Source organism: Lactuca serriola, chromosome 1 (genome assembly GCF_051521515.1).
Source record: "Lactuca serriola cultivar US96UC23 chromosome 1, Lser_US96UC23_V15, whole genome shotgun sequence".
Lineage (NCBI taxonomy): Eukaryota > Viridiplantae > Streptophyta > Magnoliopsida > Asterales > Asteraceae > Lactuca > Lactuca serriola.
This window is the reverse complement of record NC_136408.1, coordinates 206,149,773-206,175,017: the sequence shown is the minus strand read 5'-3', so window position 1 is coordinate 206,175,017 and position 25,245 is coordinate 206,149,773. Positions and strand designations below refer to the sequence as shown.

General features: G+C 45.2%; 47 non-coding genes and 18 pseudogenes across 47 annotated transcripts; all 65 read right to left on the bottom strand.

Moving 5' to 3' along the window:
- Positions 1–73: 73 nt before the first annotated feature.
- LOC145075848 (5S ribosomal RNA) lies at positions 74–192 on the bottom strand. The gene has a single exon (XR_013692532.1). It is a non-coding gene; the product is annotated as a 5S ribosomal RNA (ribosomal RNA).
- Positions 193–424: 232 nt separating this feature from the next.
- Positions 425–543, bottom strand: LOC145076484 (5S ribosomal RNA). Its single transcript, XR_013692691.1, has one exon. It is a non-coding gene; the product is annotated as a 5S ribosomal RNA (ribosomal RNA).
- Positions 544–780: 237 nt separating this feature from the next.
- LOC145079222 (5S ribosomal RNA) lies at positions 781–902 on the bottom strand. Its single transcript, XR_013694741.1, has one exon. It is a non-coding gene; the product is annotated as a 5S ribosomal RNA (ribosomal RNA).
- A 232-nt stretch (positions 903–1,134) lies between these two features.
- Positions 1,135–1,253, bottom strand: LOC145076780 (5S ribosomal RNA). The gene has a single exon (XR_013692803.1). It is a non-coding gene; the product is annotated as a 5S ribosomal RNA (ribosomal RNA).
- Positions 1,254–1,487: 234 nt separating this feature from the next.
- Positions 1,488–1,606, bottom strand: LOC145080123 (5S ribosomal RNA; annotated as a pseudogene).
- A 234-nt stretch (positions 1,607–1,840) lies between these two features.
- Positions 1,841–1,959, bottom strand: LOC145078821 (5S ribosomal RNA). The gene has a single exon (XR_013694352.1). It is a non-coding gene; the product is annotated as a 5S ribosomal RNA (ribosomal RNA).
- Positions 1,960–2,190: 231 nt separating this feature from the next.
- Positions 2,191–2,309, bottom strand: LOC145085678 (5S ribosomal RNA). Its single transcript, XR_013700069.1, has one exon. It is a non-coding gene; the product is annotated as a 5S ribosomal RNA (ribosomal RNA).
- Positions 2,310–2,541: 232 nt separating this feature from the next.
- On the bottom strand, positions 2,542–2,660 carry LOC145076864 (5S ribosomal RNA). The gene has a single exon (XR_013692836.1). It is a non-coding gene; the product is annotated as a 5S ribosomal RNA (ribosomal RNA).
- Positions 2,661–2,893: 233 nt separating this feature from the next.
- Positions 2,894–3,011, bottom strand: LOC145080289 (5S ribosomal RNA; annotated as a pseudogene).
- Positions 3,012–3,244: 233 nt separating this feature from the next.
- Positions 3,245–3,363, bottom strand: LOC145077105 (5S ribosomal RNA). Its single transcript, XR_013692957.1, has one exon. It is a non-coding gene; the product is annotated as a 5S ribosomal RNA (ribosomal RNA).
- Positions 3,364–3,864: 501 nt separating this feature from the next.
- Positions 3,865–3,983, bottom strand: LOC145078957 (5S ribosomal RNA). Its single transcript, XR_013694488.1, has one exon. It is a non-coding gene; the product is annotated as a 5S ribosomal RNA (ribosomal RNA).
- A 237-nt stretch (positions 3,984–4,220) lies between these two features.
- LOC145079029 (5S ribosomal RNA) lies at positions 4,221–4,339 on the bottom strand. The gene has a single exon (XR_013694557.1). It is a non-coding gene; the product is annotated as a 5S ribosomal RNA (ribosomal RNA).
- A 231-nt stretch (positions 4,340–4,570) lies between these two features.
- LOC145074418 (5S ribosomal RNA) lies at positions 4,571–4,689 on the bottom strand. The gene has a single exon (XR_013691836.1). It is a non-coding gene; the product is annotated as a 5S ribosomal RNA (ribosomal RNA).
- Positions 4,690–4,921: 232 nt separating this feature from the next.
- LOC145079500 (5S ribosomal RNA) lies at positions 4,922–5,040 on the bottom strand. The gene has a single exon (XR_013695011.1). It is a non-coding gene; the product is annotated as a 5S ribosomal RNA (ribosomal RNA).
- Positions 5,041–5,276: 236 nt separating this feature from the next.
- Positions 5,277–5,395, bottom strand: LOC145078577 (5S ribosomal RNA). The gene has a single exon (XR_013694117.1). It is a non-coding gene; the product is annotated as a 5S ribosomal RNA (ribosomal RNA).
- A 231-nt stretch (positions 5,396–5,626) lies between these two features.
- Positions 5,627–5,745, bottom strand: LOC145078710 (5S ribosomal RNA). The gene has a single exon (XR_013694245.1). It is a non-coding gene; the product is annotated as a 5S ribosomal RNA (ribosomal RNA).
- A 235-nt stretch (positions 5,746–5,980) lies between these two features.
- Positions 5,981–6,099, bottom strand: LOC145073502 (5S ribosomal RNA). Its single transcript, XR_013691397.1, has one exon. It is a non-coding gene; the product is annotated as a 5S ribosomal RNA (ribosomal RNA).
- Positions 6,100–6,332: 233 nt separating this feature from the next.
- Positions 6,333–6,451, bottom strand: LOC145074660 (5S ribosomal RNA). The gene has a single exon (XR_013691973.1). It is a non-coding gene; the product is annotated as a 5S ribosomal RNA (ribosomal RNA).
- Positions 6,452–6,689: 238 nt separating this feature from the next.
- On the bottom strand, positions 6,690–6,807 carry LOC145080288 (5S ribosomal RNA; annotated as a pseudogene).
- A 234-nt stretch (positions 6,808–7,041) lies between these two features.
- On the bottom strand, positions 7,042–7,160 carry LOC145078996 (5S ribosomal RNA). Its single transcript, XR_013694525.1, has one exon. It is a non-coding gene; the product is annotated as a 5S ribosomal RNA (ribosomal RNA).
- A 500-nt stretch (positions 7,161–7,660) lies between these two features.
- On the bottom strand, positions 7,661–7,779 carry LOC145073567 (5S ribosomal RNA). The gene has a single exon (XR_013691433.1). It is a non-coding gene; the product is annotated as a 5S ribosomal RNA (ribosomal RNA).
- Positions 7,780–8,024: 245 nt separating this feature from the next.
- LOC145085734 (5S ribosomal RNA) lies at positions 8,025–8,143 on the bottom strand. The gene has a single exon (XR_013700125.1). It is a non-coding gene; the product is annotated as a 5S ribosomal RNA (ribosomal RNA).
- A 233-nt stretch (positions 8,144–8,376) lies between these two features.
- Positions 8,377–8,495, bottom strand: LOC145074338 (5S ribosomal RNA). The gene has a single exon (XR_013691804.1). It is a non-coding gene; the product is annotated as a 5S ribosomal RNA (ribosomal RNA).
- A 232-nt stretch (positions 8,496–8,727) lies between these two features.
- Positions 8,728–8,846, bottom strand: LOC145076482 (5S ribosomal RNA). Its single transcript, XR_013692690.1, has one exon. It is a non-coding gene; the product is annotated as a 5S ribosomal RNA (ribosomal RNA).
- Positions 8,847–9,087: 241 nt separating this feature from the next.
- LOC145079221 (5S ribosomal RNA) lies at positions 9,088–9,209 on the bottom strand. Its single transcript, XR_013694740.1, has one exon. It is a non-coding gene; the product is annotated as a 5S ribosomal RNA (ribosomal RNA).
- A 233-nt stretch (positions 9,210–9,442) lies between these two features.
- Positions 9,443–9,561, bottom strand: LOC145073539 (5S ribosomal RNA). The gene has a single exon (XR_013691417.1). It is a non-coding gene; the product is annotated as a 5S ribosomal RNA (ribosomal RNA).
- A 234-nt stretch (positions 9,562–9,795) lies between these two features.
- On the bottom strand, positions 9,796–9,914 carry LOC145080122 (5S ribosomal RNA; annotated as a pseudogene).
- Positions 9,915–10,159: 245 nt separating this feature from the next.
- Positions 10,160–10,272, bottom strand: LOC145080334 (5S ribosomal RNA; annotated as a pseudogene).
- Positions 10,273–10,710: 438 nt separating this feature from the next.
- LOC145078950 (5S ribosomal RNA) lies at positions 10,711–10,829 on the bottom strand. Its single transcript, XR_013694481.1, has one exon. It is a non-coding gene; the product is annotated as a 5S ribosomal RNA (ribosomal RNA).
- A 231-nt stretch (positions 10,830–11,060) lies between these two features.
- Positions 11,061–11,179, bottom strand: LOC145074411 (5S ribosomal RNA). The gene has a single exon (XR_013691835.1). It is a non-coding gene; the product is annotated as a 5S ribosomal RNA (ribosomal RNA).
- A 232-nt stretch (positions 11,180–11,411) lies between these two features.
- Positions 11,412–11,530, bottom strand: LOC145079487 (5S ribosomal RNA). The gene has a single exon (XR_013694998.1). It is a non-coding gene; the product is annotated as a 5S ribosomal RNA (ribosomal RNA).
- Positions 11,531–11,766: 236 nt separating this feature from the next.
- LOC145078576 (5S ribosomal RNA) lies at positions 11,767–11,885 on the bottom strand. Its single transcript, XR_013694116.1, has one exon. It is a non-coding gene; the product is annotated as a 5S ribosomal RNA (ribosomal RNA).
- A 232-nt stretch (positions 11,886–12,117) lies between these two features.
- Positions 12,118–12,236, bottom strand: LOC145078709 (5S ribosomal RNA). The gene has a single exon (XR_013694244.1). It is a non-coding gene; the product is annotated as a 5S ribosomal RNA (ribosomal RNA).
- Positions 12,237–12,468: 232 nt separating this feature from the next.
- Positions 12,469–12,587, bottom strand: LOC145073495 (5S ribosomal RNA). Its single transcript, XR_013691395.1, has one exon. It is a non-coding gene; the product is annotated as a 5S ribosomal RNA (ribosomal RNA).
- A 233-nt stretch (positions 12,588–12,820) lies between these two features.
- Positions 12,821–12,939, bottom strand: LOC145077220 (5S ribosomal RNA). The gene has a single exon (XR_013693024.1). It is a non-coding gene; the product is annotated as a 5S ribosomal RNA (ribosomal RNA).
- Positions 12,940–13,177: 238 nt separating this feature from the next.
- LOC145080287 (5S ribosomal RNA) lies at positions 13,178–13,295 on the bottom strand (annotated as a pseudogene).
- A 233-nt stretch (positions 13,296–13,528) lies between these two features.
- Positions 13,529–13,647, bottom strand: LOC145077098 (5S ribosomal RNA). Its single transcript, XR_013692955.1, has one exon. It is a non-coding gene; the product is annotated as a 5S ribosomal RNA (ribosomal RNA).
- Positions 13,648–14,146: 499 nt separating this feature from the next.
- LOC145085739 (5S ribosomal RNA) lies at positions 14,147–14,265 on the bottom strand. Its single transcript, XR_013700128.1, has one exon. It is a non-coding gene; the product is annotated as a 5S ribosomal RNA (ribosomal RNA).
- Positions 14,266–14,500: 235 nt separating this feature from the next.
- Positions 14,501–14,619, bottom strand: LOC145080100 (5S ribosomal RNA; annotated as a pseudogene).
- Positions 14,620–14,857: 238 nt separating this feature from the next.
- Positions 14,858–14,970, bottom strand: LOC145080333 (5S ribosomal RNA; annotated as a pseudogene).
- Positions 14,971–15,406: 436 nt separating this feature from the next.
- Positions 15,407–15,525, bottom strand: LOC145076574 (5S ribosomal RNA). Its single transcript, XR_013692712.1, has one exon. It is a non-coding gene; the product is annotated as a 5S ribosomal RNA (ribosomal RNA).
- A 233-nt stretch (positions 15,526–15,758) lies between these two features.
- LOC145077029 (5S ribosomal RNA) lies at positions 15,759–15,877 on the bottom strand. Its single transcript, XR_013692913.1, has one exon. It is a non-coding gene; the product is annotated as a 5S ribosomal RNA (ribosomal RNA).
- Positions 15,878–16,111: 234 nt separating this feature from the next.
- On the bottom strand, positions 16,112–16,232 carry LOC145078680 (5S ribosomal RNA). Its single transcript, XR_013694216.1, has one exon. It is a non-coding gene; the product is annotated as a 5S ribosomal RNA (ribosomal RNA).
- A 242-nt stretch (positions 16,233–16,474) lies between these two features.
- On the bottom strand, positions 16,475–16,593 carry LOC145078683 (5S ribosomal RNA). The gene has a single exon (XR_013694219.1). It is a non-coding gene; the product is annotated as a 5S ribosomal RNA (ribosomal RNA).
- A 232-nt stretch (positions 16,594–16,825) lies between these two features.
- LOC145077022 (5S ribosomal RNA) lies at positions 16,826–16,944 on the bottom strand. The gene has a single exon (XR_013692912.1). It is a non-coding gene; the product is annotated as a 5S ribosomal RNA (ribosomal RNA).
- A 234-nt stretch (positions 16,945–17,178) lies between these two features.
- On the bottom strand, positions 17,179–17,299 carry LOC145078679 (5S ribosomal RNA). The gene has a single exon (XR_013694215.1). It is a non-coding gene; the product is annotated as a 5S ribosomal RNA (ribosomal RNA).
- A 238-nt stretch (positions 17,300–17,537) lies between these two features.
- Positions 17,538–17,656, bottom strand: LOC145078682 (5S ribosomal RNA). Its single transcript, XR_013694218.1, has one exon. It is a non-coding gene; the product is annotated as a 5S ribosomal RNA (ribosomal RNA).
- Positions 17,657–17,889: 233 nt separating this feature from the next.
- LOC145076570 (5S ribosomal RNA) lies at positions 17,890–18,008 on the bottom strand. Its single transcript, XR_013692711.1, has one exon. It is a non-coding gene; the product is annotated as a 5S ribosomal RNA (ribosomal RNA).
- Positions 18,009–18,238: 230 nt separating this feature from the next.
- LOC145079431 (5S ribosomal RNA) lies at positions 18,239–18,357 on the bottom strand. Its single transcript, XR_013694945.1, has one exon. It is a non-coding gene; the product is annotated as a 5S ribosomal RNA (ribosomal RNA).
- Positions 18,358–18,588: 231 nt separating this feature from the next.
- On the bottom strand, positions 18,589–18,707 carry LOC145080298 (5S ribosomal RNA; annotated as a pseudogene).
- A 224-nt stretch (positions 18,708–18,931) lies between these two features.
- On the bottom strand, positions 18,932–19,050 carry LOC145080512 (5S ribosomal RNA; annotated as a pseudogene).
- A 228-nt stretch (positions 19,051–19,278) lies between these two features.
- LOC145074173 (5S ribosomal RNA) lies at positions 19,279–19,397 on the bottom strand. Its single transcript, XR_013691731.1, has one exon. It is a non-coding gene; the product is annotated as a 5S ribosomal RNA (ribosomal RNA).
- Positions 19,398–19,632: 235 nt separating this feature from the next.
- Positions 19,633–19,751, bottom strand: LOC145073238 (5S ribosomal RNA). The gene has a single exon (XR_013691298.1). It is a non-coding gene; the product is annotated as a 5S ribosomal RNA (ribosomal RNA).
- A 230-nt stretch (positions 19,752–19,981) lies between these two features.
- On the bottom strand, positions 19,982–20,099 carry LOC145080055 (5S ribosomal RNA; annotated as a pseudogene).
- A 226-nt stretch (positions 20,100–20,325) lies between these two features.
- Positions 20,326–20,444, bottom strand: LOC145080420 (5S ribosomal RNA; annotated as a pseudogene).
- Positions 20,445–20,671: 227 nt separating this feature from the next.
- On the bottom strand, positions 20,672–20,790 carry LOC145079200 (5S ribosomal RNA). Its single transcript, XR_013694720.1, has one exon. It is a non-coding gene; the product is annotated as a 5S ribosomal RNA (ribosomal RNA).
- A 227-nt stretch (positions 20,791–21,017) lies between these two features.
- On the bottom strand, positions 21,018–21,136 carry LOC145080488 (5S ribosomal RNA; annotated as a pseudogene).
- Positions 21,137–21,680: 544 nt separating this feature from the next.
- On the bottom strand, positions 21,681–21,794 carry LOC145080535 (5S ribosomal RNA; annotated as a pseudogene).
- A 550-nt stretch (positions 21,795–22,344) lies between these two features.
- On the bottom strand, positions 22,345–22,462 carry LOC145075375 (5S ribosomal RNA). Its single transcript, XR_013692420.1, has one exon. It is a non-coding gene; the product is annotated as a 5S ribosomal RNA (ribosomal RNA).
- A 236-nt stretch (positions 22,463–22,698) lies between these two features.
- LOC145080486 (5S ribosomal RNA) lies at positions 22,699–22,814 on the bottom strand (annotated as a pseudogene).
- Positions 22,815–23,042: 228 nt separating this feature from the next.
- LOC145085149 (5S ribosomal RNA) lies at positions 23,043–23,161 on the bottom strand. Its single transcript, XR_013699561.1, has one exon. It is a non-coding gene; the product is annotated as a 5S ribosomal RNA (ribosomal RNA).
- A 232-nt stretch (positions 23,162–23,393) lies between these two features.
- LOC145075789 (5S ribosomal RNA) lies at positions 23,394–23,512 on the bottom strand. The gene has a single exon (XR_013692512.1). It is a non-coding gene; the product is annotated as a 5S ribosomal RNA (ribosomal RNA).
- Positions 23,513–23,733: 221 nt separating this feature from the next.
- LOC145080001 (5S ribosomal RNA) lies at positions 23,734–23,852 on the bottom strand (annotated as a pseudogene).
- Positions 23,853–24,078: 226 nt separating this feature from the next.
- Positions 24,079–24,197, bottom strand: LOC145080118 (5S ribosomal RNA; annotated as a pseudogene).
- A 165-nt stretch (positions 24,198–24,362) lies between these two features.
- On the bottom strand, positions 24,363–24,481 carry LOC145079576 (5S ribosomal RNA; annotated as a pseudogene).
- Positions 24,482–25,245: the final 764 nt, after the last annotated feature.

Here is a 25,245-nt window from a genome sequence, read left to right as displayed (position 1 = left end):
AGAAAGAAAGGAATACAAACCAAAAAACAGCATGTAAAATGTAAACAAAGACGAAAACGGACAACGAAAAAGTGGGGTGCAACATCAGGACTTCCCAGGGGGTCACCCATCCAAGTACTATTCTTGCCCATGCACGTTTAACTGCGGAGTTCTGATGGGATCCGGTGCACTGGTGCTGGTATGATCGCACCCGAAATACTATCCATGTTTATTGTTTTTATGTGTTACAAGATGCAGAACCTCCTTCGTTTTGGTATGCGGAGCGTGGGACCTACGTGACCGATAGGCTCCGTTCCAAAACTACGAAATCCATCAACCATGAACCGGAGGGCACCTGAGCATAGAAATAGCAAGAAAGAAAGGAAAAAACGAAAAAACGGCACGTAAAATGTAAAAAAAAACGCAAACGGACAAACTAAAAAGGGGGGTGCAACACGCGGACTTCCCAGGGGGTCACCCATCCTAGTAATACTCTCGCCCAAGCACGCTTAACTGCAGAGTTCTGATGGGATCCGGTTCATTAGTGTTGGTATGATCGCACCCGAAATACTATCCATGTTTATTGCTTTTATGTGTTACAAGACGCAGAACCTCCTTTGTTTTGGTACGTGGGGTGTGAGACCTACATGACCGATCGACTCCGTTCCAAAAATACGAAAACCATCAACCATGAATCGGAGGGCACCCGAGCATACAATAGCAAGAAAGAAAGGAAAAAAACCAAAAAACCGTACGTAAAATGTAAAAAAAAAAAAAAATGCAAACGGACAACGAAAAAGGAGTGTGCATCACGAGGACTTCCCAGGGGGTCACCCATCCTAGTACTACTCGTAATGCCCAAGCACGCTTAACTGCGGAGTTCTGATGGGATCCGGTGCATTAGTGCTGGTATGATCGCCCCCAAAATACTATCCATGTTTATTGCTTTTATGTGTTACAGGACGCAGAACCTCCTTTGTTTTGGTACGCGGGGCGTGGGACCCACGTGACCGATCGGCTCCGTTCCAAAAATACGGAAACCATCAACCATGAACCAGATGGCACCCGAGCATAGAAATAGCAAGAAAGAAAGGAAAAAAACCAAAAAAACGCACGTAAAATCTAAAAAAAAACGCAAAATTGACAACGAAAAAGGGGGTGCAACACGATGACTTCCCAGGGGGTCACCAATCCTAGTACTACTCTCGCCAAAGCACGCTTAACTGCGGAGTTCTGATGGGATCCGGTGCATTAGTGCAGGTATGATCGCACCCGAAATACTATCCATTGTTTTTGTTTTTATGTGTTACAAGACGCAGAACCTTCTTTGTTTTGGTACGTTGGGCGTGGGACCCACGTGACCGATCGGCTCCATTCCAAAAACACAAACACCATCAACCATGAACCGGAGGGCACCCGAGCATAGAAATAGCAAGAAAGAAAGGAATAAAAACCAAAAAACCGCATGTAAAAACGTAAAAAAAAAACGCAAACGGACAACGAAAAAGGGGGTGCAACGTGAGGACTTCCCAGGGGGTCACCCATCCAAGTACTACTCTTGCCCAAGCATGCTAAACTGCAAAATTCTGATGGGATCCGGTGCATTGGTGCTGGTATGATCGCACCCGAAATACTATCCATGTTTATTGTTTTTTATGTGCTACAAGACGCAGAACCTCCTTTGTTTTGGTATGCGGAGCGTGGGACCTACGTGACCGATAGGCTCCGTTCCAAAACTACGAAAACCATCAACCATGAACCGGAGGGCACCCGATCATAGAAATAGCAAGAAAGAAAGGAAAAAAAACCAAAAAACTGCACGTAAAATGTAAAAAAAACACAAACGGACAAACTAAAAAGGGGGGTGCAACACAAGGACTTCCAAGGGGGTCACTCATCCTAGTAATACTCTCGCCCAAGCACGCTTAACTGCAGAGTTCTGATGGGATCCGGTTCATTAGTGCTGGTATGATCGCACCCGAAATAGTATCCATGTTTATTGCTTTTATATGTTACAAGACGCAGAACCTCCTTTGTTTTGGTATGCGGGGCGTGAGACCTACATGACTGATCGGCTCCATTCCAGAAATACGAAAACCATCAACCATGAACCGGAGGGCACCCGGGCATAGAAATAGCAAGAAAGAAAGGAAAAAACAAAAAACGTACGTAAAATGTAAAAAAAAAAACGCAAACGGACAACGAAAAAGGAATGTGCATCACGAGGACTTCCCAGGCGGTCACCCATCCTAGTACTACTCTCGCCCAAGCACGCTTAACTGTGGAGTTCTGATGGGATCCGGTGCATTAGTGCTGGTATGATCGCACCCAAAATACTATCCATGTTTATTGCTTTTATGTGTTACAAGACGCAGAACCTCCTTTGTTTTGGTACGCCGGGCGTGGGACCCACGTGACCGATCGGCTCCGTTCCAAAAATACGAAAACCATCAACCATGAACCAGATGGCACCCGAGCATAGAAATAGCAAGAAAGAAAGGAATAAAAACCAAAAAACCGCACGTAAAATCTAAAAAAAACGCAAACCGACAACGAAAAAGGGGGGCGCAACACGCGGCCTTCCTAGGGGGTCACCCATTCTAGTACTACTCTCGCCAAAGCACGCTTAACTGCGGAGTTCTGATGGGATCCGATGCATTAGTGCAGGTATGATCGCACCCGAAATACTATCCATGTTTGTTGTTTTTATGTGTTACAAGACGCAAAACCTCCTTTGTTTTGGTACGTTGGGCGTGGGATCCACGTGACCGATCGGCTCCGTTCCAAAAATACGAAAACCATCAACCATGAACCGGAGGGCACTCGAGCATAGAAATAGCAAGAAAGAAAGGAATAAAAACCAAAAAACCGCACGTAAAATGTAAAAAAAAACGCAAACGGACAACGAAAAAGGGGGGTGCAACATGAGGACTTCCCAGGGGGTCACCATCCAAGTACTAGTCTTGCCGAAGCACGCTAAACTGCAGAGTTCTGATGGGATCCGGTGCATTGGTGCTGGTATGATCGCACCCGAAATACTATCCATGTTTATTGTTTTTATGTGTTACAAGACGCAGAACCTCCTTTGTTTTGGTACGCGGGGCGTGGGACCCACGTGACCGATCGGCTCCGTTCTAAAAATACGAAAACCATCAACATGAACCAGATGACATCCGAGCATAGAAGTAGCAAGAAAGAAAGGAAAAAAACCAAAAAACCGCACGTAAAATGTAAAAAAAAAACGCAAACGGACAACGAAAAAGGGGGGGTGCAACACGAGGACTTCCCAGGGGGTCACCCATTCTAGTACTACTCTCGCGAAAGCACTCTTAACTGCGGAGTTCAAATGGGATCCGGTGCATTATTGCTGGTATGATCGCACCCGAAATACTATCCATGTTTATTGCTTTTATTTGTTAAAAGACACAGAACCTACTTTGTTTTGGTACGCTGGGCGTGGGACCCACGTGACCGATCGGCTCCGTTCCAAAAATACGAAAACCATCAACCATGAACCGGAGGGCACCCGAGCATAGAAATAGCAAGAAAGAAAGGAATAAAAACCAAAAAACCGCACGTAAAATGTAAAAAGAAAACGCAAACGGAGTTCTGATGGGATTCGGTGCATTAGTGCTGGTATGATCGCACACGAAATACTATCTATGTTTATTGCTTTTATGTGTTACAAGACGCAAAACCTCCTTTGTTTTGGTACGCGGAGCGTGGGACCTACGTGACCGATCGGCTCCGTTCCAAAAATACGAAAACCATCAACCATGAACCGGAGGGCACCCGAGCATAGAAATTGCAAGAAAGAAAGGAATAAAATCCAAAAAACCGCACGTAAAATGTAAAAAAAAAAACGCAAACGAACAATGAAAAATGGGGGTGCAACATGAAGACTTCCCAGGGGGTCACCTATCCAATTACTACTCTTGCCCAAGCACGCTTAACTGCGGAGTTCTGATGGGATCCGGTGCATTGGTGCTGGTATGATCGCACCCGAAATATTATCCATGTTTAATTTTTTTATGTGTTACAAGACACAAAACCTCCTTTCTTTTGGTATGCGGAGCGTGGGACCTACGTGACCGATCGACTCCGTTCCAAAACTACGAAAACCATCAACCATGAACCGGAGGGCACCCGAGCATAGAAATAGCAAGAAAGAAAGGAAAAAAACCAAAAAACCGCACGTAAAATGTAAAAAAAAACGCAAACGGACAAACTAAAAGGGGGGGGGGGTGCAACACGAGGACTTCCCAAGGGGTCAACCATCCTAGTAATACTCTCGCCCAAACACGCTTAACTGCAGAGTTCTGATGGGATCCGTTGCATTAGTGCTGGTATGATCGCACATGAAATATTATCCATGTTTATTGCTTTTATGTGTTACAAGACGCAGAATCTCCTTTGTTTTAGTACGCGGGGCGTGAGACTTACGTGACCGATCAGCTCCGTTCCGAAAATACGAAAACCATCAACAATGAACCAGAGGGCACCCGAGCATAGAAATAGCAAGAAAGAAAGGAAAAAACCAAAAAACCGTACGCAAAATGTAAAAAAAAACGCAAACGGACAACGAAAAAGGAGGGTGCATCACGAGGACTTCCCAGGGGGTCACCCATCCTAGTACTACTCTCTCCCAAGCACTCTTAATTGCGGAGTTCAAATGGGATCCGGTGCATTAGTGCTGGTATGATCGCACCCAAAATACTATCCATGTTTATTGTTTTTATGTGTTTCAAGACGCAGAACCTCCTTTGTTTTTGTACGCAGGGTGTGGGATCCACATGACCGATCGGCTCCGTTCCAAAAATACGAAAACCGTCAACCATGATCCGGATCGCACCCGAGCATAGAAATAGCAAGAAAGAAAGGAAAAAAAACCAAAAAACCGCACGTAAAATGTAAAAAAAAACGCAAACGAACAACGAAAAAGAGGGTGCAACACGAGCACTTACCAGGGGGTCACCCATCCTTGTACTACTCTCGCCCAAGCACACTTAACTACGGAGTTCTGATGGTATTCGGTGCATTAGTGCTGGTATGATCGCACACGAAATACTATCCATGTTTATTGCTTTTATGAGTTACAAGACGCAGAACCTCCTTTGTTTTGGTACCCGGGGCGTGGGACCCACGTGACCGATCGGCTCCGTTCCAAAAAGACGAAAACCATGAACCATGAAACGGAGGGCACCCGAGCATAGAAATAGCAAGAAAGAAAGGAAAAAAAACCAAAAAACCGCACGTAAAATGTAAAAAAAAAAATGAAAACGGACAACGAAAAAGGGGGGGTGCTACACGTGGACATCCCAGGGGGTCACCCATTCTAGTACTACTCTCGCCCAAGCACGCTTAACTGCGGAGTTCTGATGGGATCCGGTGTATAAGTGGTGGTATGATCACACCCGAAATAATATCCATGTTTATTGTTTTTATGTGTTACAAGACGCATAACCTCCTTTGTTTTGGTATGCGGAGCGTGGGACCTACGTGACCGATAGGCTCCGTTCCAAAACTACGAAAACCATCAACCATGAACCGGAGGGCACCCGATCATAGAAATAGCAAGAAAGAAAGGAAAAAAACCAAAAAACTGCACGTAAAATGTAAAAAAAACACAAACGGACAAACTAAAAAGGGGGTGCAACACAAGGACTTCCCAGGGGGTCACTCATCCTAGTAAAACTCTCGCCCAAGCACGCTTAACTGCAGAGTTCTGATGGGATCCGGTTCATTAGTGCTGGTATGATCGCACCCGAAATAGTATCCATGTTTATTGCTTTTATGTGTTACAAGATGCAGAACCTACTTTGTTTTGGTATGCGGGGCGTGAGACCTACATGACTGATCGGCTCCGTTCCAAAAATACGAAAACCATCAACCATGAACCGGAGGGCACCCGGGCATAGAAATAGCAAGAAAGAAAGGAAAAAAAACAAAAAACGTACGTAAAATGTAAAAAAAAAAAAACGCAAACGGACAACGAAAAAGGAATGTGCATCACGAGGACTTCCCAGGCGGTCACCCATCCTAGTACTACTCTCGCCCAAGCACGCTTAACTGTGGAGTTCCGATGGGATCCGGTGCATTAGTGCTGGTATGATCGCACCCAAAATACTATCCATGTTTATTGCTTTTATGTGTTACAAGACGCAGAACCTCCTTTGTTTTGGTACGCCGGGCGTGGGACCCACGTGACCGATCGGCTCCGTTCCAAAAATACGAAAACCATCAACCATGAACCAGATGGCACCCGAGCATAGAAATAGCAAGAAAGAAAGGAATAAAAACCAAAAAACCGCACGTAAAATCTAAAAAAAAACACAAACCGACAACGAAAAAGGGGGGCGCAACACGCGGCCTTCCCAGGGGGTCACCCATTCTAGTACTACTCTCGCCAAAGCACGCTTAACTGCGGAGTTCTGATGGGATCCGATGCATTAGTGCAGGTATGATCGCACCCGAAATACTATCCATGTTTATTGTTTTTATGTGTTACAAGACGCAAAACCTCCTTTGTTTTGGTACGTTGGGCGTGGGATCCACGTGACTGATCGGCTCCGTTCCAAAAATACGAAAACCATCAACCATGAACCGGAGGGCACCCGAGCATAGAAATAGCAAGAAAGAAAGGAATAAAAACCAAAAAACCGCACGTAAAATGTAAAAAAAAACGCAAACGGACAACGAAAAAGGGGGGGGGGGTGCAACATGAGGACTTCCCAGGGGGTCACCATCCAAGTACTAGTCTTGCCGAAGCACGCTAAACTGCAGAGTTCTGATGGGATCCGGTGCATTGGTGCTGGTATGATCGCACCCGAAATACTATCCATGTTTATTGTTTTTATGTGTTACAAGACGCAGAACCTCCTTTGTTTTGGTACGCGGGGCGTGGGACCCACGTGACCGATCGGCTCCGTTCTAAAAATACGAAAACCATCAACATGAACCAGATGACATCCGAGCATAGAAATAGCAAGAAAGAAAGGAAAAAAACCAAAAAACCGCACGTAAAATGTAAAAAAAAAAACGCAAACGGACAACGAAAAAGGGGGGGTGCAACACGAGGACTTCCCAGGGGGTCACCCATTCTAGTACTACTCTCGCGAAAGCACTCTTAACTGCGGAGTTCAAATGGGATCCGCTGCATTATTGCTGGTATGATCGCACCCGAAATACTATGCATGTTTATTGCTTTTATTTGTTACAAGACACAGAACCTACTTTGTTTTGGTACGCTGGGCGTGGGACCCACGTGACCGATCGGCTCCGTTCCAAAAATACGAAAACCATCAACCATGAACCGGAGGGCACCCGAGCATAGAAATAGCAAGAAAGAAAGGAATAAAAACCAAAAAACCGCACGTAAAATGTAAAAAGAAAACGCAAACGGAGTTCTGATGGGATTCGGTGCATTAGTGCTGGTATGATCGCACACGAAATACTATCTATGTTTATTGCTTTTATGTGTTACAAGACGCAAAACCTCCTTTGTTTTGGTACGCGGGGCGTGGGACCCACATGACCGATCGGCTCCGTTCCAAAAATACGAAAACCATGAACCATGAAACGGAGAGCACCTGAGCATAGAAATAGCAAGAAAGAAAGGAAAAAAAACCAAAAAACAGCACGTAAAATGTAAAAAAAAAATGCAAACGGACAACGAAAAAGGAGGGTGCTACACGAGGACTTCCCAGGGGGTCACCCATTCTAGTACTACTCTCGCCCAAGCACGCTTAACTGCGGAGTTCTGATGGGATCCAGTGTATAAGTGCTGGTATGATCACACCTGAAATACTATCCATGTTTATTGCTCTTATGTGTTACAAGACGCAGAATCTCCTTTGTATTGGTACGCGGAGCGTGGAACCTACGTGGCCGATCGACTCCGTTCCAAAAATACGAAAACCATCAACCATGAACCGGATCGCACCCGAGCATAGAAATGCAAGAAAGAAAGGAAAAAAAAAACCAAAAAACCTGCACGTAAAATGTAAAAAAAAAAAAAAAAAAACGCAAACGGACAACGAAAAAGGAGGGTGCTACACGAGGACTTCCCAGGGGGTCACCAATTCTAGTACTACTCTCGCCCAAGCACGCTTAACTGCGGAGTTCTGATGGGATCCGGTGCATTAGTGCTGGTATGATCGCACCCGAAATACTATCCATGTTTATTGTTTTTATGTGTTACAAGACGCAGAACCTCCTTTGTTTTGGTACGCTGGGCGTGGGACCCACGTGACCGATCGGCTCCGTTCCAAAAATACGAAAACCATCAACCATGAACCGGAGGGCACCCGAGCATAGAAATAGCAAGAAAGAAAGGAATACAAACCAAAAAACAGCATGTAAAATGTAAACAAAGACGAAAACGGACAACGAAAAAGTGGGGTGCAACATCAGGACTTCCCAGGGGGTCACCCATCCAAGTACTACTCTTGCCCATGCACGTTTAACTGCGGAGTTCTGATGGGATCCGGTGCACTGGTGCTGGTATGATCGCACCCGAAATACTATCCATGTTTATTGTTTTTATGTGTTACAAGACGCAGAACCTCCTTCGTTTTGGTATGCGGAGCGTGGGACCTACGTGACCGATAGGCTCCGTTCCAAAACTACGAAATCCATCAACCATGAACCGGAGGGCACCTGAGCATAGAAATAGCAAGAAAGAAAGGAAAAAACGAAAAAACGGCACGTAAAATGTAAAAAAAAACGCAAACGGACAAACTAAAAAGGGGGGTGCAACACGCGGACTTCCCAGGGGGTCACCCATCCTAGTAATACTCTCGCCCAAGCACGCTTAACTGCAGAGTTCTGATGGGATCCGGTTCATTAGTGTTGGTATGATCGCACCCGAAATACTATCCATGTTTATTGCTTTTATTTGTTACAAGACGCAGAACCTCCTTTGTTTTGGTACGTGGGGTGTGAGACCTACATGACCGATCGACTCCGTTCCAAAAATACGAAAACCATCAACCATGAATCGGAGGGCACCCGAGCATACAATAGCAAGAAAGAAAGGAAAAAAACCAAAAAACCGTACAAAAAATGTAAAAAAAAAAAAAAAAAAACGCAAACGGACAACGAAAAAGGAGTGTGCATCACGAGGACTTCCCAGGGGGTCACCCATCCTAGTACTACTCGTAATGCCCAAGCACGCTTAACTGCGGAGTTCTGATGGGATCCGGTGCATTAGTGCTGGTATGATCGCCCCCAAAATACTATCCATGTTTATTGCTTTTATGTGTTACAGGACGCAGAACCTCCTTTGTTTTGGTACGCGGGGCGTGGGACCCACGTGACCGATCGGCTCCGTTCCAAAAATACGAAAACCATCAACCATGAACCAGATGGCACCCGAGCATAGAAATAGCAAGAAAGAAAGGAAAAAAACCAAAAAAACGCACGTAAAATCTAAAAAAAAACGCAACATTGACAACGAAAAAGGGGGGTGCAACACGAGGACTTCCCAGGGGGTCACCAATCCTAGTACTACTCTCGCCAAAGCACGCTTAACTGCGGAGTTCTGATGGGATCCGGTGCATTAGTGCAGGTATGATCACACCCGAAATACTATCCATTGTTATTGTTTTTATGTGTTACAAGACGCAGAACCTTCTTTGTTTTGGTACGTTGGGCGTGGGACCCACGTGACCGATCGGCTCCATTCCAAAAATACAAACACCATCAACCATGAACCGGAGGGCACCCGAGCATAGAAATAGCAAGAAAGAAAGGAATAAAAACCAAAAAACCGCATGTAAAAACGTAAAAAAAAACGCAAACAGACAACGAAAAAGGGGGGTGCAACGTGAGGACTTCCCAGGGGGTCACCCATCCAAGTACTACTCTTGCCCAAGCATGCTAAACTGCAAAATTCTGATGGGATCCGGTGCATTGGTGCTGGTATGATCGCACCCGAAATACTATCCATGTTTATTGTTTTTATGTGTTACAAGACGCAGAACCTCCTTTGTTTTGGTATGCGGAGCGTGGGACCTACGCGACCGATCGGCTCCGTTCCAAAACTACGAAAACCATCAACAATGAACCGGAGGGCACCCGAGCATAGAAATAGCAAGAAAGAAAGGAAAAAAAACCAAAAAACCGCACGTAAAATGTAAAAAAAAAAACGGAAATGGACAAACTAAAAAGGGGGGGGGGGGGGGTGCAACACGAGGACTTCTCAGGGGGTCACCCATCCTAGTAATACTCTCGCCCAAGCACGCTTAACTGCAGAGTTCTGATGGGATCCAGTGCATTAGTGCTGGTACACGAAATACTATCCATGTTTATTGCTTTAATGTGTTACAAGACGCAGAACCACCTTTCTTTTGGTACGCGAGGTGTGAGACCTACATGACCGATCGGCTCCGTTCCAAAAATACGAAAACCATCAACCATGAACTTGAGGGCACCCGAGCATAGAAATAGCAAGAAAGAAAGGAAAAAAACCAAAAAACCGTACGTATGATCGCACCCAAAATACTATCCATGTTCATTGCTTTTATGTCTTACAAGACGCAGAACCTCCTTTATTTTGGTACGCGGGGCGTGGGACCCATGTGACCGATCGGCTCCGTTCTAAAGATTCGAAAACCATCAACCATGAACCAGATGGCACCCGAGCATAGAAATAGCAAGAAAGAAAGGAAAAAAACCAAAAAACCACACGTAAAATGTAAAAAAAAAAACACAAACGGACAACGAAAAAGGGGGGTGCAACACGAGGACTTCCCAGGGGGTCACGCATTCTAGTACTACTCTCGCCAAAGCACGCTTAACTGCGGAGTTCTGATGGGATCCGGTGCATTAGTTCTGGTATGATCGCACATGAAATATTATCCATGTTTATTGCTTTTATGTGTTACAAGACGCAGAATCTCCTTTGTTTTAGTACGCGGGGCGTGAGACTTACGTGACCGATCAGCTCCGTTCCGAAAATACGAAAACCATCAACAATGAACCAGAGGGCACCCGAGCATAGAAATAGCAAGAAAGAAAGGAAAAAACCAAAAAACCGTACGCAAAATGTAAAAAAAAACGCAAACGGACAACGAAAAAGGAGGGTGCATCACGAGGACTTCCCAGGGGGTCACCCATCCTAGTACTACTCTCTCCCAAGCACTCTTAATTGCGGAGTTCAAATGGGATCCGGTGCATTAGTGCTGGTATGATCGCACCCAAAATACTATCCATGTTTATTGTTTTTATGTGTTTCAAGACGCAGAACCTCCTTTGTTTTTGTACGCAGGGTGTGGGATCCACATGACCGATCGGCTCCGTTCCAAAAATACGAAAACCGTCAACCATGATCCGGATCGCACCCAAGCATAGAAATAGCAAGAAAGAAAGGAAAAAAAACCAAAAAACCGCACGTAAAATGTAAAAAAAAACGCAAACGGACAACGAAAAAGAGGGTGCAACACGAGCACTTACCAGGGGGTCACCCATCCTTGTACTACTCTCGCCCAAGCACACTTAACTGCGGAGTTCTGATGGTATTCGGTGCATTAGTGCTGGTATGATCGCACACGAAATACTATCCATGTTTATTGCTTTTATGAGTTACAAGACGCAGAACCTCCTTTGTTTTGGTACGCGGGGCGTGGGACCCACGTGACCGATCGGCTCCGTTCCAAAAAGACGAAAACCATGAACCATGAAACGGAGGGCACCCGAGCATAGAAATAGCAAGAAAGAAAGGAAAAAAAACCAAAAAACCGCACGTAAAATGTAAAAAAAAAAAATGAAAACGGACAACGAAAAAGGGGGGTGCTACACGTGGACATCCCAGGGGGTCACCCATTCTAGTACTACTCTCGCCCAAGCACGCTTAACTGCGGAGTTCTGATGGGATCCGGTGTATAAGTGGTGGTATGATCACACCCGAAATAATATCCATGTTTATTGTTTTTATGTGTTACAAGACGCATAACCTCCTTTGTTTTGGTATGCGGAGCGTGGGACCTACGTGACCGATAGGCTCCGTTCCAAAACTACGAAAACCATCAACCATGAACCGGAGGGCACCCGATCATAGAAATAGAAAGAAAGAAAGGAAAAAAACCAAAAAACTGCACGTAAAATGTAAAAAAAACACAAACGGACAAACTAAAAAGGGGGGTGCAACACAAGGACTTCCCAGGGGGTCACTCATCCTAGTAAAACTCTCGCCCAAGCACGCTTAACTGCAGAGTTCTGATGGGATCCGGTTCATTAGTGCTGGTATGATCGCACCCGAAATAGTATCCATGTTTATTGCTTTTATGTGTTACAAGACGCAGAACCTCCTTTGTTTTGGTATGCGGGGCGTGAGACCTACATGACTGATCGGCTCCGTTCCAAAAATACAAAAACCATCAACCATGAACCGGAGGGCACCCGGGCATAGAAATAGCAAGAAAGAAAGGAAAAAAACAAAAAACGTACGTAAAATGTAAAAAAAAAAACGCAAACGGACAACGAAAAAGGAATGTGCATCACGAGGACTTCCCAGGCGGTCACCCATCCTAGTACTACTCTCGCCCAAGCACGCTTAACTGTGGAGTTCCGATGGGATCCGGTGCATTAGTGCTGGTATGATCGCACCCAAAATACTATCCATGTTTATTGCTTTTATGTGTTACAAGACGCAGAACCTCCTTTGTTTTGGTACACCGGGCGTGGGACCCACGTGACCGATCGGCTCCGTTCCAAAAATACGAAAACCATCAACCATGAACCAGATGGCACCCGAGCATAGAAATAGCAAGAAAGAAAGGAATAAAAACCAAAAAACCGCACGTAAAATCTAAAAAAAAACACAAACCGACAACGAAAAAGGGGTGCGCAACACGCGGCCTTCCCAGGGGGTCACCCATTCTAGTACTACTCTCGCCAAAGCACGCTTAACTGCGGAGTTCTGATGGGATCCGATGCATTAGTGCAGGTATGATCGCACCCGAAGTACTATCCATGTTTATTGTTTTTATGTGTTACAAGACGCAAAACCTCCTTTGTTTTGGTACGTTGGGCGTGGGATCCACGTGACCGATCGGCTCCGTTCCAAAAATACGAAAACCATCAACCATGAACCGGAGGGCACCCGAGCATAGAAATAGCAAGAAAGAAATGAATAAAAACCAAAAAACCGCACGTAAAATGTAAAAAAAAACGCAAACGGACAACGAAAAAGGGGGGGGGGGTGCAACATGAGGACTTCCCAGGGGGTCACCATCCAAGTACTAGTCTTGCCGAAGCACGCTAAACTGCAGAGTTCTGATGGGATCCGGTGCATTGGTGCTGGTATGATCGCACCCGAAATACTATCCATGTTTATTGTTTTTATGTGTTACAAGACGCAGAACCTCCTTTGTTTTGGTACGCGGGGCGTGGGACCCACGTGACCGATCGGCTCCGTTCTAAAAATACGAAAACCATCAACATGAACCAGATGACATCCGAGCATAGAAATAGCAAGAAAGAAAGGAAAAAAACCAAAAAACCGCACGTAAAATGTAAAAAAAAAACGCAAACGGACAACGAAAAAGGGGGGGTGCAACACGAGGACTTCCCAGGGGGTCACCCATTCTAGTACTACTCTCGCGAAAGCACTCTTAACTGCGGAGTTCAAATGGGATCCGGTGCATTATTGCTGGTATGATCGCACCCGAAATACTATCCATGTTTATTGCTTTTATTTGTTACAAGACACAGAACCTACTTTGTTTTGGTACGCTGGGCGTGGGACCCACGTGACCGATCGGCTCCGTTCCAAAAATACGAAAACCATCAACCATGAACCGGAGGGCACCCGAGCATAGAAATAGCAAGAAAGAAAGGAATAAAAACCAAAAAACCGCACGTAAAATGTAAAAAGAAAACCCAAACGGAGTTCTGATGGGATTCGGTGCATTAGTGCTGGTATGATCGCACACGAAATACTATCTATGTTTATTGCTTTTATGTGTTACAAGACGCAGAACCTCCTTTGTTTTGGTACGCGGGGCGTGGGACCCACATGACCGATCGGCTCCGTTCCAAAAATACGAAAACCATGAACCATGAAACGGAGGGCACCTGAGCATAGAAATAGCAAGAAAGAAAGGAAAAAAAACCAAAAAACAGCACGTAAAATGTTAAAAAAAAACGCAAACGGACAACGAAAAAGGGGGTGCAACACGAGGACTTCCCAGGGGGTCACCAATCCTAGTACTACTCTCGCCAAAGCACGCTTAACTGCGGAGTTCTGATGGGATCCGGTGCATTAGTGCAGGTATGATCGCACCCGAAATACTATCCATTGTTATTGTTTTTATGTGTTACAAGACGCAGAACCTTCTTTGTTTTGGTACGTTGGGCGTGGGACCCACGTGACCGATCGGCTCCATTCCAAAAATACAAACACCATCAACCATGAACCGGAGGGTACCCGAGCATAGAAATAGCAAGAAAGAAAGGAATAAAAACCAAAAAACCGCATGTAAAAACGTAAAAAAAAAACGCAAACGGACAACGAAAAAGGGGGGTGCAATGTGAGGACTTCCCAGGGGGTCACCCATCCAAGTACTACTCTTGCCCAAGCATGCTAAACTGCAAAATTCTGATGGGATCCGGTGCATTGGTGCTGGTATGATCGCACCCGAAATACTATCCATGTTTATTGTTTTTATGTGTTACAAGACGCAGAACCTCCTTTGTTTTGGTATGCGGAGCGTGGGACCTACGCGACCGATCGGCTCCGTTCCAAAACTACGAAAACCATCAACAATGAACCGGAGGGCACCCGAGCATAGAAATAGCAAGAAAGAAAGGAAAAAAACCAAAAAACCGCACGTAAAATGTAAAAAAAAAACGGAAATGGACAAACTAAAAAGGGGGGGGGGTGCAACACGAGGACTTCTCAGGGGGTCACCCATCCTAGTAATACTCTCGCCCAAGCACGCTTAACTGCAGAGTTCTGATGGGATCCAGTGCATTAGTGCTGGTACACGAAATACTATCCATGTTTATTGCTTTAATGTGTTACAAGACGCAGAACCACCTTTGTTTTGGTACGCGAGGTGTGAGACCTACATGACCGATCGGCTCCGTTCCAAAAATACGAAAACCATCAACCATGAACTTGAGGGCACCCGAGCATAGAAATAGCAAGAAAGAAAGGAAAAAAACCAAAAAACCGTACGTATGATCGCACCCAAAATACTATCCATGTTCATTGCTTTTATGTCTTACAAGACGCAGAACCTCCTTTATTTTGGTACGCGGGGCGTGGGACCCATGTGACCGATCGGCTCCGTTCTAAAGATTCGAAAACCATCAACCATGAACCAGATGGCACCCGAGCATAGAAATAGCAAGAAAGAAAGGAAAAAAACCAAAAAACCACACGTAAAATGTAAAAAAAAACACAAACGGACAACGAAAAAGGGGGGTGCAACACGAGGACTTCCCAGGGGGTCACGCATTCTAGTACTACTCTCGCCAAAGCACGCTTAACTGCGGAGTTCTGATGGGATCCGGTGCATTAGTTCTGGTATGATCGCACCCGAAATATTATCCATGTTTATTGCTTTTATGTGTTACACGACACAGAACCTCCTTTGTTTTGGTACGCTGGGCGTGGGACCCACGTGACCGATCGGCTCCGTTCCAAAAATATGAAAACCATCAACCATGAACCGGAGGGCACCCAAGCATAGAAATAGCAAGAAAGAAAGGAATAAAAACCAAAAAACCGCACGTAAAATGTAAAAAAAAATGCAAACGGACAACGAAAAAGGGGGCTGCAACATCAGGACTTCCCAGGGGGTCACCCATCCAAGTACTACTCTTGCCCAAGCACGCTAAACTGCGGAGTTCTGATGGGATCCGGTGCATTGGTGCTGGTATGATCGCACCCGAAATACTATCTATGTTTATTGTTTTTATGTGTTACAAGACGCAGAACCTCCTTTGTTTTGGTATGCGGAGCGTGGGACCTATGTGACCGATCGGCTCCGTTCCAAAACTACGAAAACCATCAACGATGAACCGGAGGGCACCTAAGCATAGAAATATCAAGAAAGAAAGGAAAAAAAACAAAAAACCGCACGTAAAATGTAAAAAAAGGAAACGGACAAACTAAAAAGCAGGGGGGGTGCAACACGAGGACTTCCTAGGGGGTCACCCATCCTAGTAATACTCTCGCCCAAGCACGCTTAACTGCAGAGTTCTGATGGGGGATCCGGTGCATTAGTGCTGGTATGAGCGCACACGAAATACTATCCATGTTTATTGCTTTTATGTGTTACAAGACGCAGAACCTCCTTTGTTTTGGTATGCGGGGCGTGAGACCTACATGACCGATCGGCTCCGTTCCAAAAATACGAAAACCATCAACCATGAACCGGAGGGCACCTGAGCATAGAAATAGCAAGAAAGAAAGGAATAAAAACCAAAAAACCGCACGTAAAATGTAAAAAAAAAACGCAAACGGACAACCAAAAAAAGGGGGGGGGGGGTGCAACATGAGGACTTCCCAGGGGGTCACCCATCCAAGTACTACTCTTGCCCAAGCATGCTTAACTGCGGTGTTCTGATGGGATCCGGTGCATTGGTGCTGGTATGATCGCACCCGAAATACTATCCATGTTTATTGTTTTTTATGTGCTACAAGACGCAGAACCTCCTTTGTTTTGGTATGCCGAGCGTGGGACCTACGTGACTGATAGACTCCGTTCGAAAACTAAGAAAACCATCAACCATGAACCGGAGGGCACCCGAGCATAGAAATAGCAAGAAAGAAATGAAAAAAACCAAAAAACCGCACGTAAAATGTAAAAAAAACGCAAACGGACAACGAAAAAGGGGGCTGCAACATCAGGACTTCCCAGGGGGTCACCCATCCAAGTACTACTCTTGCCCAAGCACGCTAAACTGCGGAGTTCTGATGGGATCCGGTGCATTGGTGCTGGTATGATCGCACCCGAAATACTATCTATGTTTATTGTTTTTATGTGTTACAAGACGCAAAACCTCCTTTGTTTTGGTATGCGGAGCGTGGGACCTATGTGACCGATCGGCTCCGTTCCAAAACTACGAAAACCATCAACGATGAACCGGAGGGCACCTAAGCATAGAAATATCAAGAAAGAAAGGAAAAAAAACAAAAAACCGCACGTAAAATGTAAAAAAAGGAAACGGACAAACTAAAAAGCAGGGGGGGTGCAACACGAGGACTTCCTAGGGGGTCACCCATCCTAGTAATACTCTCGCCCAAGCACGCTTAACTGCAGAGTTCTGATGGGGGATCCGGTGCATTAGTGCTGGTATGAGCGCACACGAAATACTATCCATGTTTATTGCTTTTATGTGTTACAAGACGCAGAACCTCCTTTGTTTTGGTATGCGGGGCGTGAGACCTACATGACCGATCGGCTCCGTTCCAAAAATACGAAAACCATCAACCATGAACCGGAGGGCACCTGAGCATAGAAATAGCAAGAAAGAAAGGAATAAAAACCAAAAAACCGCACGTAAAATGTAAAAAAAAAACGCAAACGGACAACCAAAAAAAGGGGGGGGTGCAACATGAGGACTTCCCAGGGGGTCACCCATCCAAGTACTACTCTTGCCCAAGCATGCTTAACTGCGGTGTTCTGATGGGATCCGGTGCATTGGTGCTGGTATGATCGCACCCGAAATACTATCCATGTTTATTGTTTTTTATGTGCTACAAGACGCAGAACCTCCTTTGTTTTGGTATGCGGAGCGTGGGACCTACGTGACTGATAGACTCCGTTCGAAAACTAAGAAAACCATCAACCATGAACCGGAGGGCACCCGAGCATAGAAATAGCAAGAAAGAAATGAAAAAAACCAAAAAACCGCACGTAAAATGTAAAAAAAACGCAAACGGACAAACTAAAAAGGGGGGTGCAACACGAGGACTTCCCAGGGGGTCACCCATCCTAATACTACTCTCGACCAAGCACGCTTAACTGCAAAGTTCTAATAGGATCCGGTGTTTTAGTGCTGGTATGATCGCACCCGAAATACTATCCATGTTTATTGCTTTTATGTGTTACAAGACGCAGAACCTCCTTTGTTTTTGTACGCGGGGCGTGGGACCCACGTGACCGATCGACTCCGTTCCAAAAATACGAAAACCATCAACCATGAACCGGATGGCACCGGAGCATAGAAATAGCAAGAACGAAAGGATAAAAACCAAAAAACCGCACGTAAAATGTAAAAAAAACGCAAATGGACAACGAAAAAGAGGGTGCAACACGAGCACTTCCCAGGGGGTCACCCATCCTTGTACTACTCTCGCTCAAGCACGCTTAACTGTGGAGTTCTAATGAGATTCGGTACATTAGTGCTGGTATGATCGCACACAAAATACTATCCATGTTTATTGCTTTAATATGTTACAAGACGCAGAACCTCCTTTGTTTTGGTACGCGGGGCGTGGGACCCACGTGACCGATCCGCTCCATTCCAAAAATACGAAAACCATGAACCATGAACCGGAGGGCACCCGAGCATAGAAATAGCAAGAAAGAAAGGAAAAAACCCAAAAAACCGCACATAAAATCTAAAAAAAACGCAAACAGGCAACGAAAAAGGGGGGTTCAACACGAGGACTTCCAAGGGGGTCAACCATCCTAGTACTACTCTCACCCAAGCATGCTTAACTGCAGAGTTCTGATGGCATCCGGTGCATTAGTGTTGGTATGATCGCACCCGAAATACAATCCATGCTTATTGCTTTTATGTTTTATAAGACGCAGAACATCATTTGTTTTTGTACGCGAAGCGTGGGACCCACGTGAGCGATCGACTCCATTCCGAAAATACGAAAACCATCAACATTGAACCAGAGGTCACCCGAGCATAGAAATAAAAAGAAAAAAAAAACAAAAAAAAACGCACGTAAAACCTAAAAAAACGTAAACGGGCAACGAAAAAGGAGGGGCAACACAAAGACTTCAAAGGGGATCACCCATCCTAGTACTACTCTCGCCCAATCACGCTTAACTACGGAGTCTTGATGGGATCCGGTGTATTATTGCTATTATGATCGCACCCAAAAGACTATCCATGCTTATTACTTTTATGTCTTACAAGATGCAGACACTCCTTTGTTTTCGTACGCGAGGCGTGGGACTTACGTGAGCGATCGTCTTTGTAATGAAAATACGAAAACCATCAACATTGAACCGGAGGCCGCCCGAGCATAGACATAGCAAGAAAGAAAAAAAAAACATGTTCCAAAAACACACGTAAACTTAAAAAACCATAAACGGCAACGAAAAAGGGGTGCAACACGAGGACTTCCCAGGGGGTCACCCATCCTAGTACTACTCTCGCCCAAGCACGCTTAACTGCGGAGTTCTGATAGGACCCAGTTCATTAATGCTGGTATGATCGCACCCGAAATACTATCCATGCTTATTGCTTTTATTTTTTACAAGATGCAGAACGTCCTTTGTTTTGGTACGCGGAGCGTGGGACCCATGTGACCAATTGGCTCCGTTCCAAAAATACGAAAACTATCAACCATGAACCGGAGGGCATCCGAGCATAGATGGAGCAAGAAAGAAAGGAAAAAAAATCCAAAAAACCGCACGTAAAATATAAAAAAAACGCAAACGGACAACGAAAAAGGGGGGGGTGCAACACGAGGACTTCCCAGGGGGTCACCCATCCTAGTACTACTCTCTCCCAAGCACACTTAGCTGCGGAGTTCTGATGGGATCAGGTGCATTAGTGCTGGTATGATTGCACCCGAAATTCTATCCAAGTTTATTGCTTTTATGTTTTATAAGACGCATAACCTCCTTTGTTTTGGTACGCGGGGCGAGGGACCCACGTGACCGATCGGCTCCGTTCCAAAAATACGAAAACCATCAACCATGAACCGGAGGGCACCCGAGCATAGAAATAGCAAGAAAGAAAGAAAAAAAGCCAAAAAACCGCGCGTGAAATCTAAAACAAACGCAAACGGGCAACGAAAAAGGAGGTGCAACACGAGGACTTCCTAGGGGTCACCCATCCTAGTACCACTCTCGCCCTAGCACGCTTAACTGTGGAGTTTTGATGGGATCCGGTGCAATGGAGCTGGTATGATCTCACCTGAAATATTATCCATGTTTATTGCTTTAATGTCTTTCAAGTCGCCGATCCTCCTTTGTTTTGGTACGCGGGGTGTGGGACCCACATGAGCGATCGACTCCGTTCCGAAAATACTAAAATCATCAACATTGAACCGGAGGCCTCCCGAGCATACAAATAGCAAGAAAGAAAGAAAACAAAAAAAAACGCACGTAAAACCAAAAATATCGCAAACGGGTAATGAAAAAAGGGGTGCAACACGAGGACTTCCCTGGGGGTCACCCATCCTAGCAATACTCTCGCCGAAGCACGCTTAACTGCAGGGTTCTAATAGGAGCTGACGCATTAATGCTGGTATGATCGCACCCGAAATACTATCCATGCTTATTGCTTTTATATTTTACAAGATGCAGAACATCCTTTGTTTTCGTACGCGAGGCGAGGGATCCAGGTGAGCGATCGGCTCAGTTATGAAAATACGAAAACCATCATCTTTGAACCGGAGGCCGCTCAAACATAGACATAGCAAGAAAGAAAAAAAACAAAAAAAAAAACGCATGTAAAACCTAAAAAATGCAAACGGACAAAGAAAAAGGCGGTGCAACATGAGGACTTCCCAGGGGGTCACCCATCCTAGTACTACTCTCGCCCATACACGCTTAACTAAAGAGTTCTGATGGGATCCGGTGCAATAGTGCGGGTATGATCGCACCCGAAATACCATCCATGCTTATTGCTTTTATGTTTTACAAGACGCAGAACGTCCTTTGTTTTCGTACGCGAGGCATGGGACCCACGTGAGCGATCGACTCCGTTCCGAAAATACGAAAACCATCAACATTGAACTGGAGGTCGCCAGAGCATAGAAATAGCAAGAAAGAAAAAAAAACAAAAAAAAACGCATGTAAAACCTAAAAAAATGTAAATTGGCAACGAAAAAGGAGGTGCAACACAAGGACTTCAAAGGGGGTCACCCATCCTAATACTACTCTCGCCCAATCACGCTTAACTACGGAGTCTTGATTGGATCTGGTGTATTAGTGCTATTATGATCGCACCCAAAATACTATCCATGCTAATTACTTTTATGTCTTACAAGATGCAGACACTCCTTTGTTTTCGTACGCGAGGCGTGGGACCAACGTGAGCGATCGTGTTTGTTATGAAAATAAGAAAACCATCAACATTGAACCGGAGGCCGCCCGAGCATAGACATAGCAAGAAAAAAACGCACGTAAAACTTAAAAAAACGCATACGGGCAACGATAAAGGGGTGCAACATGAGGACTTTCTCATCCTAGTAATACTCGTGCCCAAGCATGCTTAACTGTAGAGTTCTGATGGCATCCGGTGCATTAGTGTTGGTATGATCGCCCCTGAAATACTATCCATGCTTATTGCTTTTATGTTTACAAGACGCAGAACATCATGTGTTTTCGTACGCGTGGCGTGGGACCCACGTGAGCGATCGACTCCGTTCCGAAAATACGAAAACCATCAACATTGAACCGGAGGTCGCCCGAGCATAGAAATAACAAGAAAGAATAAAAAAACAAAACAAACGCACGTAAAACCTAGCAAAACGTAAAAGGGCAACGAAAAAGGAGGTGCAACACAAGGACTTCAAAGGGGGTCACCCATCCTAGTACTACTCTCGCCCAATCACGCTTAACTACGGAGTAGGGATCTGGTGTATTAGTGCTATTATGATCGCACCCAAAATACTATCCATGCTAATTACTTTTATGTCTTACAAGATGCAGACACTCCTTTGTTTTCGTACGCTAGGCGTTGGACCCATGTGAGCGATCGTCTTTGTTATAAAAATACAAAAACCATCAACATTGAACCGGAGGCCGCCCGAGCATAGACATAGCAAGAAAAAAAACAAGTTCCAAAAACGCACGTAAAACTTAAAAAACGTCAACGTGCATCGAAAAAGGGGTGCGTCCTCATCCTATTAATACTCTCGCCCAAGCACGCTTAATTGCGGAGTTCTGATGGGACCCGGTTCATTAATGCTGGTATGATCGCACCCGAAATACTATCCATGCTTATTGCTTTTATTTGTTATAAGACGCAGAACCTCCTTTGTTTTGGTACGCGGGGCGTGGGACCCACGTGACCAATCGGCTCCGTTCCAAAAATACGAAAACCATCAACCATGAACCGGAGGGCACCCGAGCATAGAAATAGAAAGAAAGAAAGAAAAAAAAACCTAAAACCACACGTAAAATCTAAAAAAAACGCAAACGGGCAACAAAAAAGGGGGTGCAACACGAGGACTTCCCAGGGGTCAGCCATCCAAGTACTACTCTCGCCCAAGCACACTTAGCAGCGGAGTTCTGATGGGATCCGGTGCATTAGTGCAGGTATGATCGCACCCGAAATACTATCCATGTTTATTGCTTTTATTTCTTACAAGACGCAGAACCTCCTTTGTTTTGGTACGCGGGGCGTGGGACCCACATGACTGATCGGCTCCGTTCCAAAAATACGAATATCATCAACCATGAACCGGAGGGCACCCTAGAATAGAAATATAGAGAAAGAAAGAAGAAAAACCAAAAAACCGCACATAAGATCTAAAAAAAATGCAAATGGGCAACGAAAAGGGGGGGGGGGGTGCAACACGAGGACTTCCCAGGGGGTCATCAATCCTAGTACTACTCTCGCCCAAGCACGCTTAGCTGCGTAGTTCTGATGGGATCCGATGCATTAGTTGTATGATCGCACCCGAAATACTATCCATGTATATTGCTTTTATGTCTTACAAGACACAGAACCTCCTTTGTTTTGGTATGCGGGGCGTGGGACCCACGTGACCGATCGGCTCCGTTCCAAAAATACGAAAACCATCAACCATGAACCGGAGGGCACCCGAGCATAGAAATAGCAAGAAAGAAAGAAAAAACCAAAAAACCGTCCGTAAAATCTAAAACAAACGCAAACGGGCAACGAAAAAGGAGGTGCAACACGTGGACTTCCCAGGGGGTCACCCATCCTAGTACTACTCTCGCCCAAGCACGCATAACTGCGGAGTTCTAATGGGATCCGGTGCATTAGTGCTGGTATGATCGCACCCGAAATACTATCCATGTATATTGCTTTTATGTCTTACAAGACGCAGAACCTCCTTTGTTTTGGTAGGTGGGGCGTGGGACCCACGTGACCGATCGGCTCCGTTCCAAAAATACGAAAACCATCAACCATGAACCGGAGGGCACCCGAGCATAAAAATAGCAAGAAAGAAAGAAAAAAAAACCAAAAAACTACACAAATCTAAAAAAAACGCAAAATGACAACGAGAAGGGGGGGGGGTGCAACACGAGGACTTCCAAGGGGGTCACCCATCCTAGTACTACTCTCGCCCGAGCACGCTTAACTGCGGAGTTCTTCTGCGATCCAGTGCATTAGTGCTGGTATGATCGCACCCGAATTGCAATTCAGGTTTATTTCTTTTATGTCTTACAAGACGTAAAACCTCCTTTGTTTTGGTACGCGGGGCGTGGGACCCACGTGACCGATCGGTTCCGTTCTGAAAAAACAAAAACTATCAACATTGAACTGGAGGCCGACCGAGCATAGACATCGCAAGAAAGAAAAAAAAACGCACGTAAAATCTAAAGAAAACGCAAACGGGCAACGAAAGGGGGGGGGATGCAACACGAGTACTTCACAAGGGGTCACCCATCCTAGTACTACTCTAACCAAAGCACGCTTAACTACGAAGTTCTGACCGGATCCGGTGCATTAGTGCTAGTATAATCGCACCCGAAATACTATACATGCTTATTGCTTCTATGTCTTACTAGACGCAGAACCTCCTTTGTTTTGGTACGCGCGGCGTGGGACCCATGTGAGCGATCGACTCCGTTCCGAAAATATGAAAATCATCAACATTGAACCGGAGGCCTCCTGAGCATACAAATAGCAAGAAAAAAAAACAAAAAACAAAAACGCACGTAAAACCTAAAAAATCGCAAAAGGGCAATGAAAAAGGGGGTGCAACACGAGGACTTCCCTGGGGGTCACCCATCCTAGTAATACTCTCGCCGAAGTACGCTTAACTGCAGAGTTCTAATAGGATCCGACGCATTAATGCTGGTATGATCGCACCCGAAATACTATCCATGCTTATTGCTTTTATTTTTTACAAGACGCAGAACGTCCTATGTTTTTGTACGCGAAGCAAGGGACCCAGGTGAGCGATCGACTCCGCTACGAAAATACGAAAACCATCATCTTTGAACCGGAGGCAGCCCAAGCATAGACATAACATGAAAGGGGTGCAACATGAGGACTTCCCTGTGGGTCACCCATCCTAGTACTACTCTCGCCCATACACGCTTAACTAAAGAGTTCTGATGAGATCCGGTGCAATATTGTTGGTATGATTGCACCCGAAATACCATCCATGCTTATTGTTTTTTTTGTTTTACAAGACGCAAAACATCCTTTGTTTTCGTACGCGAGGCGTGGGACCCACGTGAGCGATCGACTCTGTTCCGAAAATGCGAAAACCATCAACATTGAACCGGAGATCACCGGAGCATAGAAATAGCAAGAAAGAAAAAAAAACAAAAAAAAAACGCATGTAAAACCTAAAAAAACATAAACGGGCAATGAAAAAGGAGGTGCAACACTAGTAATACTCTCGCCCAATCACGCTTAACTACAGAGTCTTGATGGGATCCGTTGTATTAGTGCTATTATGATCGCACCCAAAATACTATCCATACTTATTACTTTTATGTCTTACAAGATGCAGAAACTCCTTTGTTTTCGTACGCGAGGCGTGGGACCCACGTGAGCGAACGTCTTTGTTCTGAAAATACGAAAACCATCAACATTGCACCGGAGGCCGCCCGAGCATAGACATAGCAAGAAAAAAAAAACGCACGTAAAACTTAAAAAAACGCAAACGGGCAACGATAAAGGGGTGCAACACGAGGACTCCCGCCCAAGCACGCTTAACTGCGGAGTTCTGATGGGACCCGATGCATTAATGCTGGTATGATCGCACTCGAAAATACTATCCATGCTTATTACTTTTATATCTTACAAGATGCAGAAACTCCTTTGTTTTCGTACGCGAGGCGTGGGACCCACGTGAGCAAACGTCTCTGTTCTGAAAATACGAAAACCATCAACATTGAACTGGAGGTC